Source organism: Nyctibius grandis, chromosome 5 (genome assembly GCF_013368605.1).
Source record: "Nyctibius grandis isolate bNycGra1 chromosome 5, bNycGra1.pri, whole genome shotgun sequence".
Lineage (NCBI taxonomy): Eukaryota > Metazoa > Chordata > Aves > Nyctibiiformes > Nyctibiidae > Nyctibius > Nyctibius grandis.
The window spans coordinates 68,892,574-68,906,320 of NC_090662.1; positions in this window are offsets into that span (position 1 = coordinate 68,892,574).

Genomic DNA, 13,747 nt, shown 5'->3' on the forward strand with positions numbered 1-13,747 from the left:
TGTCTTCAGAAAAATGCATTTTATTATTCACATTTCTGCATAATTGATATTCATATCAGAAGAACTGTTATCTTGCAATAAATGGCTGCCTTCAAAATATTCGTTGGACACGAGAAATGAAGGATAACAAGAATGTAAGAAGGGACACGGACATTGGATATTGCTGTGACAGAATTATCTTGAACATTTTGAAAATATTTTGATGTAATTTTCAGTTAGGAGTTATTGAAGGGTTGATTTTTATGGTTTAGGTATATATAAGAATTTACAGGATTATAGTGTAAATTCTCTGTTTCAAAGGGGAAAAAATATGTTTTTGTTTTAAAAGATATTTGAAAAAAAAATTGACCATAAAAAGAAAAACTTTGGAGGAAAATCCCCCACTGAATTTGACATAAATTGAAAACCCCTCTGTTTCTGTTACTTTTAAAATCTCCACCAAGATGCAGGATTTAGGATTCTGATAATGGAAATTATTATGTTTGTTTATCATGTTAGGCAGGCCTGAGTTTTTCAAGTCCCCTTCCAGACAATATATGGATAACAGAGAACTGTGAGAAAACATCATGATCCCTGTGGAAAAATGTTCCCTGTGGAGGCTGTTTTTCCAATCGAAATAATTCTCAACTCTCATGTCTTAAACACACATGCAATGGTCGATCAGGGAGAAGCTACGTACTAAAAGCAAGGAAGCACTTGGGAACGATTTGTTCTTTCAGCCTTTTGCTGCAGAGGGTGATAAAGGACGTATGAATCTGGGGACATTTAACAGTCAAGGATCCTTGACTATGTAATATACAGATTGAGCCACATTTGAACCCTGTTTAATATACTTCTAGCTGTGGAGGGCTGGTCCCACACACTTTACTTTTGTGTAACTCTCTCAGTTACTGGTTTGTCCCTAAAATCATGGTGGGTGACAAGGTTAGCATACTTCAAAGCAGGTTTCTGTTTGCAATGCCTAGCATAATTTTGACTTTTTCATTCCACCTGAATTATGCAGAGGGGCTTCATCCAGAGTGTGAAACCTTCCTGCCTGCACATGTGAGGCTGAAGGCCACCTCTGTGCAAAGCCCTGCACTCTAGACCTCAGGTGAGACAACAGTGTTTGTACAACACAGGTCATACTTTATATAAAGCTAAGGAAAGGGCCTTATAAAGGTAAGGCTTCATTATAAGCAAACGGTCAATTCCTTTGTTCCTTTAATGTGTCCCCAAAAGTCATCAAAGAAAATGTGGCTGCAACCAACACCAGCTCTAAGGAAGGCAAAGAATTTCCTTTTCAATGAGCAGCGATACCTGGAAGAGGCAGTTTTTAGCCATGCCCTAAGAGGGTGTGTGGTACTGCATCATAACTGAGCTTAGTGTTTCTGGTCACAGACCCCTTTCTCAGGAAAGCTGTGTGATTAAAGGTCTAATTACATTGTTTTCCCTATGCTTGGTCTATACACCCTGACCTGGCATTAGAAGTCTAATTTGTTTAAGCAAATGAAAGATATTTGTCCCAACTAATTTATATTTGGCAACACTGCTGTAGAAATTTTTCAGATAAAATATTATTTCTCTCTTCTTGCCAGAGGCAGGTAAATGTGATGTGAGTTACAACCTGATTGCTGGTTCTGATTTAAGAATAAGGTGGGTGAGGCTGAGACCCTACTATGGAAGCACAGAGGACAAAATATCTTAGCAGTAACGAACATGTTGCAAACTCTCTGCACCACCAGCGCTGATATTTCAAGGCTATATAAAATTCAAGGAAAAAGGTCACTAGGAAGAGTCAGTTGTGGAATTTGAATGGCCCTTTTCTGAGCAGTTGAATCTCATAAAAAAAGAAGTTTAGGTTTCTATCTATCTGAGAGATTGTGACCAAAATGAAATCAGGTCTTATAGTTGGCCATTTTTCTCCTCCCTTCTTCTCTAACAATAAATACAAGGAAATTCTATTAAATTCCATTATGATTTCTCTCTAGTCGTGGCAGCCTGACTCTCTGCCAAATCTGTTGGCAAAAATCCACTATGCAACTGGAGAAATCCATTGGTTATATGAGCAGAAAGCTTGGCTCCTAATCCTCAGTCATAAACAGATGTAATTGCAGTTTCTGAGGTGGGCCCAAGATGAGTGAGGTTATCAAAGCGCAGCACTAGAAGTAATGCTTCTATTTTAAATAGGAGTTTTAATACCTTTTGTCTATTCAAACCTAGTAGAACTGGATAAATAAGTAATTATTTGAAAGTCAGGAGAAAAAAAGGACAATCCTTATAATTTAATGAAATTCCACCAGACAAGGAGATCTTTCATCGGGAAATGTTAACTATTGTTCATAGAACTGGGAATTACCCCTCTTAAGAACAGAAATGTGGCATGTCTGAGAAAGAAGTCCTTCCAGAAGGTCCACACATGTTAAAGCAAAGAATTTGGTGTTAATTTAAGCTGAAATGCTAGCAATTATTTCTGCTCCACCATCAAGCAAATGTCTCATTTAGCTGTATGATTTTTTTAAAGATTAAAATTCAATAAAGAATATGTTGGGGATCTGTAAGTTTGAAGAGACAACTGAAAGCAAAAGGTGTTCCAGGTTCTTCTTCTCCTATCCATTTATTCTGTAATATTGTCTAAAAGGAGAGTGATGGGAATAAGCATTGCATGTTAGCTGTTTGCAAGTGTGGAACTAAGTTTTGTTGTAGGGAAGTTTGGACTTATTTTGTGCAAAGGTACTTTGAAAGCTCTGGCAGCGGGACTACGAAGAGGCCCTCCTAGTGACAGTAGCACAGCATCTTGCACCAGCCTGGTGACTCCCAGTAAGAGGGTACTTGGAGTGCCTATAATCTTTTCACCTCCAGCTGAAGATTAGGTGAATCATATTAGCAGCAAGAAAAGAGAAAATGTTGAAGCATGCCTAGCTGTTTCAAGAGGCTGAAAGTTTAGAAGAACAACAGTGTATCTACAATTCTCATTTTGTTCCAAAAGATATTTGGGTTCCTACATTTCTCCATCACATATGGAATAGGGATCATTTGGAAATGTTACTCATGCTAATGCATAGCTATTTTCCTGCACTTATTTTATTTAAAAAATTGTATTAATCTAAAAAGATGACTTTTCTCCTTTTTTCCTTTTACTGTCTTTTAGTTTAAAGGTTTGACTGTCGTAAACATCTTTATCACCATTCATCTGACAGGTTAGCATACAGATATAAGTTTCAAAATTATAGAGTATTAGGAAAGAAATAAAACCAGCACAGAAGAATAATGAAAGCAAAACAATTCTATAGGCCATCAGACTCTGATTTGTCCCTTTTATTTGCACTAGTAGTATGGTGCAGTAAAAAGCATGTAGATTTGGAAAGTACTGAGATACTAAAACCCAGAGAGTGACCAGTGAGGGCAAATGAGAATTTAGGATTCTGGCACTGAAAAAGACATAAGTTGGGAATGTGAGGAAGTTGCATATGAGAAGGAAGAAGCAGAAGAAAGATGGGAGCCTATGTTTTGTGTAGTCTCTGTGTCGCTGTTATCTGAACACTTCACAACCTCACTGTAAGAAGAATTAGTTCACCCCACTATGCTCCTGAAAAATGAGTGATGAGAACTTAACTGGGCAATGGAAATGAAAAATCTAGAAAAGATGGCATAGTGAACTATTCACTGTCTTTTTTTGGCTTTATGTATTTAACTGTTGACGTTACAGTGTATGCCCTGAATAAACAGTTAGATGAGGAGGAACTATTTGGAGCAAATTTTGGTTTACTTACACTTGATGTTTTCTATTGGGCTGTGTTCTACTGAATTCAGTCTTCTGTGGAAGAATCGGTAAAGAAATTTCCTCCTCTGCTTTCAAGATTTTTTTTCCAACTTTCTGCCACTTAATAACGCTCAGATTCTACGTTTGATCTCACCATTTCTGAGGGCATGGCTGAAAAAGTGTTCATCTTGTGAAGGCAATGTAGAGGCACCACTGCCTCTAATGAAAACATGAGAGGACTAGATGTCCTTGCCTTTCCTCCTCAGACCCACAGCACTGGGACCCTCCCCACACACCAGGTTTGTTCCCGATCCTATGATATCTTGGTTGTAGGACATGCACAACATCCAAGCAGGAGACAGGAGTCCATTTCTAGCCAGGTGATCTGGGGAAAGAGTGCAGGAAAGAGGAGGTTCCCACAAATAATTTAGCTATCTCACACCTCACTCCATGTCCATCTCTGAAATCTCTTATGACTAAATTGCAGGCTGGGTTATCTACTCTAGCGGTCATGCCCTGCCTAAGGTGAGGTTTCCTTTGGGCAGTGTTTGAGCTACTAAGAAACTTTTTCTGGAGCAATTTCCCTCAGATTCTTTTGTTTTAGCATCTTTAGAAAAAAATTGCTATTTTTTTTTTTGTCTAAAAAAGCTCCAAACTTATTTACTACCTGTCTCCTGTATACAGTGTTCTCTTCTCTTTCCACCTCTCCTTTCCCATTGACAGCATCAGGCCAAGGTTTTTAAAGGAGCTCTCTTTTCCTTTTTCTATCCTCAGACCCACTGAGCGTACCAAGCGTATCACTCTGAATCAGCTGTACAACTCTTGCACTAACTTAACAGTGTTACTCTCTCAAGCTTGAAAGGTAGTTTCTCATCTAGACGGGCAAGTCAATTAAAAGCCTCTTTCCTTCAAAAATGTTTATCTGATTAAAAACCCTAAGAAGGGCCATCCTTCAGGCTGTGCTCAAAGATAGGTTGTCTGGTTACTGAGGGGTACATTCAGCATACCTAATGAACATGCTTTTACCCTTTCTGGAAAAGAGATTCAAAAGAGAAAGACAGAAAAAGGAACAGTGTGATGATCAGCTGAAAGGCTATATGGAGATCATGGACTGAAAACATATGCAGCACCAGGACAGTGGTTCCCTGCATTAGGTGGAATAAAAGAAATGAAAGTCCTATTATCCTTGACTTTGAGGATTGTCCCTGGAGGAAGGTTTGAACCCTGCTGGTCATGCAGTGCTGCTAAGTATGCAAAATTTTGTTACACCGACAATACCTATGCTATGAGGCAGAGGACTTTGTTTCTCAGAGTCATCAGTCTAATAACTTTCATCAGCACTGACCAACCTTGAAGGAGAAGTGTCACTTGTTTAGTTTTAAGAAAAAAAGATTGTCACCTCAAGGATGTTAGAAGACAATCAGTGTCTGCCTATTGTAATCATCTTTTACAGGAGAAATGACACATCCCAATCAGACGTCCTTTGGAGACATGACCTCTTTTATCAAAACACTTATTAGAGTGGACCAGTGGTCCTAGAGGCTACCTAATGAATACAAATCTGCTTGCAACATAAAAAAATTCCTGTTGAAAGCCTTCTCCAGCCCCTGCCGTGTTTGAACACAGGTTTGCTCTCCTGCAATAAGTGGAACTTCATTCTGCAGTTACGTCTCTGGGAGTTCCTGTGTATATTGATTAACAAAACCTCACAGCAATCTCCTGAGGTCACTGTCTGTAACTTGCTGGGTCCCCACCAGGGATACAGACACTGAAGTCACTGGAGGTCTCTGGGGTCTCAGGAACTGAATTGCAATGAGTAGCTCCCCAATCCCAGCTGAATACCGGCATCTGAGAGATTTTCCCTTATAGCATGATGTATGTTTCTAAGCCGTTTGGAGTACCTTCTGTGAGAGCATCTACTTCATCCCTATCACAGGACTGAAACCTTCACATAAAAGAGTGAAGGCAGTGGGAAGTGTATGACAATAGAGGAGTGAAAACAGGGAGAGAGGATGGAAGGCCAGGGAAAAAGTGAGGAAAAAAGGGAGAAAAAAGGTAAGGATGAAAGGCATGAAAATGGGGAGAGAAAAAAATGAAAACTGGGAAAAAAGGAAAATGAGATGTTCTGAAGCTTTTATAGACACAGCACAAGTTTTCCCTGGAGGATTTGTCCAGTGACTGTAGCTGGTGAATTATCCCATGTTTAAAGCTTCAGAAGTTTCAGTTGGTTTCTGGCCACACAATAGCTGGAAGCAGCCTAAGATTAGTGAAGATCCTTGTTCTTTTCATGTGTAGGAAGAAAGGCTTGACCCTCCTGGCAGAGGAAGGTGGATGATTTTTTCCTTTGCCTTTTTCTCAAGATAACAAAAGTTAAAGACAAAAATTGCTACTGCAGGCACATCATTAAATAACAGAGCTCTGTCACCTATCTCTGCTTTCATCAGATCACCATAAATTCTACCTCGGGAAAGCTTGGTAGATCTTGATAGAGGATATTGATGGAAGAACAAAATACCATTAAAAACTTGCTTTCTCATGGTGCTTCAGGATGCTCCTGCTCATCCTAATGCTTTTAAGTACAATCGAGTGTAGTACCATATTAATATCGGATAGTAACTCTAAGAGGAGACTGCATCCTGTCCCCAGAGCACTTAGTGGTATTGTGCTTTCTATCTGTAACTGATATGAGCCAGTATATGACATGAGAACACTGCATTATACCATGACACTGTGACACTGTGTTACACTACCACCACACTGAGATGCAGCCCCATGGTATTATGTTGTTGAGCTTAGTCCTGAAAATAAACTCTCTAAAGGTTACAATTATAAATAGACATGGTACACCTCCTTATCACCTACATAGCCTGTGCTGAGGGGTAGCATCTGGTGCTCATGATGAAATGAGATTGCATATTCCCAGCCTGCTAGAGCACATCACAATAGTGCCACCAGGGCCCTGTGTTTCGCCAGCTGTATGAGAAGCTGGATGCTGGACTCTGAGATGGATCCTGTCTATACTAGAGAGCAGTGGTGTTTTAACTGGCTCAGTAAAGATCAAATAAGTGTTTGGTGGCAGTATTCTTAGGGACAGTTCTCATGGTGGGCAGAATCACCCGTTGTGTGCAATGTCAGATAACCAGAGCAGTAACATAGTTCAGGTCTTGCTGCCTGCTTTGCCAATGCCACAGCTCTGGAAATCCCTGGTTGCTGCTGCCGGGGGAAAGAGTAGAAGGCACCTAAAAGCAGATACTGCTGCAGTGATGGCTCCTGACAGAAGCAGTAGCTGCTGACTGCTTCCCCAAGGCTCTCACCCTCTGACTCCCTCTCCTAGTTATGCCTTTTTTCTCTGCCTGGTCCTGGCCCCTATGTTAGAAGTAGCAAGTTTTGGTCTTAATTGAGAAGCTATAACCCAGGTCTGAATTATGTGTAACAACACCACGTAGTTTCACTGAAAGATCACAGTGTGTTTAATGAGTACCAGGATCCTCAGTTCAATAGGTACTAAAAGATAAATGAGTAATAGATAGATTTTTTTAATTTGCATTCATATGATATGCCCTATCTGCATATTAATTTTGCACGTAATGCTCTAGGAGGCAGAATATCAAATAGTTTTCCAAAATGAAGGCATAGTATGAAGGCATAGTATATTAAAGTATCTAATGTAGATTTCCATGAAATGTTGCTGTCCCCAGAAACCCCACCTGACTTAAATAGGAACACTACTGTCCATGAACTAAGGGAAAACAAAAGACTGCAAATAAAGATAACAGTTCTGCAATATGTTTGATCTGGGGAGTGATATCCTCTAATGTGGCTACAGGGAGAGCTGTTTGATTTAATTTTGTTTAACATATTCATTAATACAAGAACATAAATAGCTTAGAAATGAAACAATGTGAATATATTATAGGAATAATAGAGCAGATGGAAAAATAATACACGTTGGCTTGAGCTCTGATTTAGGAAAACACCTAAGTAGTCACTTATTTAGGGAAATGCTTAAAATTACATGTCACATTTTAGGAATATATCTCTAGAGCTGGCGGTGGCCAGCAGAGTGTTGGAAGACATTGTGCAATGACACCTCTTTATGTCATATGTTCTCGTGAGTGCACTTTACCACAGAAATGAGAGGAGAGAAGGGGTTATTTTCCCCTTAGCTGTGAAATCTGATGCTGTAATTTTGACCTAAAATGGCAGATTACCATTAAACATCTTTTTAAACACTTTTTTCAAGGGGGTATTTTCATGAGTTGGGTTCTCGGGAGATTTGGAACCAGAGCAGGAGAAAAGCTATATCAATTGTCAAGTTTGAAGAAAAATAGAATACAAATATGCAATGAAAATGAGAAAAAGAATATATTAAGAAAGGTCTGAGCAATGGAGAACATTACTGAGACTGTATATTGCACTGCAATATAGGCACCAAGGAACAGTGTGATTTGACACTTTCCTTAGAAAGGTGATTTACCAAGCAAAAAGCAGCAGTTGCCCTGCCACACCACTGTGATGAAACCACAACATGGACTGGCATATTTCTTTCAGTGGGCCAGGTGGAGACTACAGAGGGCTCCACAACAATGACAATCTCTCCCCGCAAAAACCCTGTGTGTGTTAATGAGAACTGATCACTCACAAACTTTGTCAATGTTAGTATGTGGGTAAGAATGATAAGCACCTAACATAAGGATCAGAATTTCAAATGATCCAGTACACTGGGAAAAAAAAAAAAAAAGAAAGAAATCATAAAATAAAATTTAATAAAGGCAAGAATGAAGTGTTACATAAAGGAAGTGAAAATTAGATGGACAGACACAAAATGGAGAATAAAGTGCTTGTGGAGAAGAGGATCTGGATATTAGTAAGAGCCAATATGCAATGTTGTTATGAAAAGATAAATTTGATTATGGAATATGTAAATCTGCAAGTTGTGAAAAATAATTATTCCAGTACCTTAAAATAATGAGTACTCAGTTGGAATACTACATTCTATTCAGCACGTCATGTTCAGAAATGCACAGATGGATTATCAGGGGTCCAGGACAGTAGAATTAAACTGATCAGAGTTCGAGAAATTATGCAATAGAGTGAAATTTGGGAGAATTTGATTTTTTTTTATTCTAGAGAAGCTTGAATTACAGAAGGCTGTTTCAAAGGGTGAGAAACTGTTCTCTACACTCATAAGCAATAACATGAGGAATAATTACTTGAACGTGCAGCAAAAGAAATTTTGGTTCCTAATTAGGAAAAGGTTCTAATTAAAAGGAGAGTTAAACACTGGATCAGTGTACCAAAAGAGTTTTGAGGCATCTCCTTCCATGGAGGTCTTTAATATCAGGTTATACCAACATCTATCAAGGACAATCAAGATATCCTTGATACTGCTTCCAGGGAGGAAGAGTAAAAGAGTCATGAATCCCCTTCTAGTGTCTACTGGCACAATTTCTAAAAGGTTGAATCACAACACCCTTAAAATGCTTACAGGAAAACCCTGAAAGAGGAGAGGCATGCACCAGTGGGTGGTTTAATAGCTCTTTTCCATTTTTACTCACTGTGATTTTCAACTTTACCTTATTGAGCTTGTTTGACATTCTTAAGGATGACTAGCAAATTCACACACAATTTTAGTACAGTGGGTGTCTACGAGTGCACAGAACAACAATACTATTCTATATCAGAGTGGGTTAAATTATATAAAAAACAGTAGTCCTTCCTATGAAGAAAGGAGTTCTCTCATATAACACGTGAACATATGGGAAGAAGCAGAAAGATGTCTTTCACAATTTCAGTATAGCTATATCTGCATGCAACTCTCTTCCTAGAAAATCCTGGAATGAGCTCAGGAAGGATAAATTGGAGAAATCAGTGGTAGAAGACTTACAGATGTGGTGGTGGTGGCTGTAAAAGTAAGGAGAACAGAACAAAAAAATATTTCTGGTGTGGGTATGATCGAGTTTGTTATACATATTGACATAATTTGAGGAAGTTATTTGCATGCATCTTCTAAGAGGTAACTTAAATGGCTTGCGGTCATTGGAAGAAGAATTCTCTGCACAGGGCTCCCTGTAGGTTGTGAGCTGCTGGAAGTATTATGGGATAGTTTCTTGGCTACAGCAAATTGTCCTTCTATTGACTGTAATGGAGCTATGTCACGTAACAGCTGCTGAGACTCTGACATTAGGACTGGCTAAAGATATAATGCCTTTTGACTTAATGTGATTTCTACTTACAGTCATTTATCTTTACATACAATCTAAAAATACAAGCATTTATGTTTTTATGTTTTCTAAATCAAGCCACTTTGTACTTTTACTGGGCTCACTTAATACTTTTGCCAAGATCAAACAAAGAATTAAATGGGCCAAAGAGTAAAAGGAAATAACGTAAAACTTCCTGCATAGATCTTGGAATCTGAAACCAAATGCCAGTTCCAATACTTGTAAAATGCCATGGGGCATGGCAACAAAGGTGAGTGTCCTCAGAGCAAAGCAAAACCCCCTAGTACTTTTATTTTTTAAGATTCAGTTCTTTCCTGACAGAACATCTAAAAACATATTCAGCTGGGCATTATATTCAAATATGTGTCCATGTTGGAAAGGCTATCAGGAGAATTAGGAGTTCAAAGCAGTCCTTCACAGCAGGAGAAAAACTGTAAATTCCAGAAATTGTCAGTATACATACATTAAGATAGTGCACAGAACTTGACTATACCATAAATTTAAATCTGTCTGGCTTTGTAATATGGAACTCACCTATTGTGGGGTATGCAGAAGGCGGCATTTTGTAGGCTTTAGTTATTCTTCAATATTTTATATTACAGCAGTTTCATTTTGGGACAACCTAAAACCACACAGAGAAAAGGCAGTCTGAAATCTTAGCACGGAGGCAAGCTTTAGCTGATTTAAGAGAAGGTATAGATAAAAATGGAACTACACAAACTACTGGCCCAATTCAATGGCATTTTTTGAAATCTGTACATTTCAAAAGGGAGACAAAGAGTCACTCACTGTTTTTCTGCCATCATCAGGAAAAAAGTTAGAAATACAAACTTCTTTGCCTGAAATCTTGCTTGGATGGATTTATTTTAAAATTAATATGCAACCAAAATAAAATCCTCATATGGCATTTAGTAATTTGAAATCTAGTTCCTTTGCTGGGAAAATATATCCTTTGACATGTCAGAGAATTTTATACATAGGTAAATATAATTGTAGTTGATAAACAGTGCAAATGCAACTGCAGCATATCTTAGTTTTATAAAAGGAAATAGAAAAAGAAGTAAAAAAACCCATGACACTTCCCTCTCCAGAAGATCAGTTTTCACATTGAACATCTCAGAGGCACAGAGAATATTAAGTTAGAAAAGGGGACTAAGATCATTGATAGCACTATCTCAGTGGGACATTGGTTATTTGCTTATTTCTGAAAATAATTTATTCATGGAGCTTTAATGTCCGGGGAATTAAGCTGTCTGGAGATGAGCTGGAACTGACTGTTGGTTCAGCATCTAGTACAAGGGAAATTTTCCTGGAAGCTTTGAAGCCTCCTCTAGCAGCACCACTAATTAAATAGGGATTAGGTATGGCAATTTTGGGCATACCTTTATTTGTCAGAAAAATACAAATACACAGAAGTAGCTTGCTCTGTAACTTACAACTAAGACACAGTATTAGCAAATATTGTGCTAAGGGTTAGGATATGTTCCACGCTCAGGGTGGTAGATCATAGATATTTTCTTTTTCAAGAGCAGAGGCTACTAAAACGCTTGCCACAGTGCAAATGCATAACAAGTTCTTCACAGACACACCTTGCCCTGCTGATAAAACTCCTGCTGAAATCAATGAATCAGCTCCCAATAACTTCCACAGAGCAATCTGAAGTCCCAACACAGAAGGTGACAAGGGAGAAGAACAAGCACAATCTCTTCTTTCAAGTACCAAGGGAAAGATGCACATCCTACACACCACAAGAACATCTCTATCTCTTTGACAATATGCTGTGGGAGCACTCAAACCTATCTGAAGATAGCATAGCTTCAGATGACCATTCCCATTTTTTGCCTAGAAGTCAGTTCCTTCTCAGTATCTAAGCAGTTAGGCAGGACAAGCCTTCCTTAGGAACGATATTCATCACCTAAAAGGGTACCCCTTCATGTTAATATCCAGACAAAAGACACTCTTCACAGCTGCTTGGGAAGAGCACCCTTATAATCCATATTTCAGTCCTAACAAAGCAGTTTGCATGTCCCTTGAGTAGACAAGCACAGAGGTCTTTAAGGTAGAAGAGTTTGTTGGAGATAGACCACTTATCTTCTCCAGTCCTATCAGAATCCATTAGTTTGTGAAGTAAGGAGACCTTCAGATGCCAGGAGGGACAGTCCATTAGAAACAACAGCCTAACCAAGTTGCAGGGGAGCATGACCTGTTATTTCCTCACTCTATGTACCTCCAGGCAGTCATGCTATCATCTGCACCCTGACCTGATCCAAGGCCTTTTGAGGGTGTGCAGGACAAATGGGAGCATATGGATGACAGTTCAGAGCTCGTCTCTAATCTCACTCCCAAAATTGCTGTGCAAAATACCATGATAGACATTCTGGTCTGTTGGCAGCTGAGCTGCCATTATTGCTCACTGTCTGTTGGGCTACAACCGTCAGTAGGTCTCTGTCATTAGGATATTCTGCCCATCTTTCCTTGTTCTTTGTACTTCATCATAAACCTCTTATCAAGGGCTGTGGGAAGGTGTCCCTTTCCAGTTGAAACAAATGTTCTTTGAGGTTTGGGGCTGGAAAGAGAAGATAACATGCAAAACAGACTTCAGAAGTTATTTTCCTTCTTCGGTGGGATTCTGTTTGCCCGATTTTAGTGTACTGAAAGTCATATACCTTATCAAAGCTACATATCTAGGGTCCCTCTACACTAAAGGACAACACAGAGATGCCTCTAGGTGGGAATTCATCCCCTTTTCCTTAGCCTCACCATAAGATAGAATCAAATGCCACCAGGGGATGTTTCTTTACTATAGCAAAACCCTAGCCACACCTTGTAGACTAGAAGACCAATCTGTAAGTAGACTTTGAAACCTAACTGGGAAGAATCCCACCTCCAGTACTAAACTGGAGTACCTCACCGGACTGAGAAGATTTCACTTGTGGAGCTTCCCACTGCAAACAGGAGACTCCATCACAACTGTGTTGTGAAAGTCTTGGTGCTTACTACATAGTAAAGCTATTATTAATTTTCTTTGACATTAGCAAAGGCTCTTAAAGCACATAGATTTCTCTGGCTATTGTTAGGCAAAATGTCAATCCTCTAGCCTGTGATTAGAGAGCTTTCAAGCTAAAGGTATTATTTCCTTCTGTCCATTATGTGTGTGAGACAGAACTCACAGCTGGTGGAAACGAGATGGAAGGGAGTTCTGGAAACAAAACAGAGAAATAACTGGATTTTTTTTACCCTCACTCCAAAGATCAGTACTAACCACAAAGGCCACACTGTAAAAGTATCAAGTAGGGTTCTAGTCCATGTTTGCTGGCTTATTTAGATTTCTATGCCATTTTTGCTCAGTGCACAAGTAAAAAGACAATCTGAGTGTCAACAAGCCCTGCAAACCCAGCTTCATGTCTAAAACCTCCTGTAATAAAAGTGCAGTGGCTAAGATGTAGCTGGCAATTTTGCTGATGGCGCATACATCAGAACCAAACACAGCTCATTCTTTCAGATTGTAATAGCTCTGCATTGCTAACAATAGAAAATCTTGTTTTGGTCAGTAAATGAAGCAGAAATCTTCAAGGACACATACATAATGTAGATCAAGAGGTGCCTTTTTCACATTTTAGATTGACAGTATATTAACTGTGTAGACCTGTGTTCCACTGTTCCTTCATGGCATTGGTAACGGTATTGCTCCACCACAGTCCATCAAAAGCACCTGCTGAGGAGTGCCTATAATGAAGATCTTTGATGCAGAGGAGCAACAAAGTGTCTCCTGTACATCTTC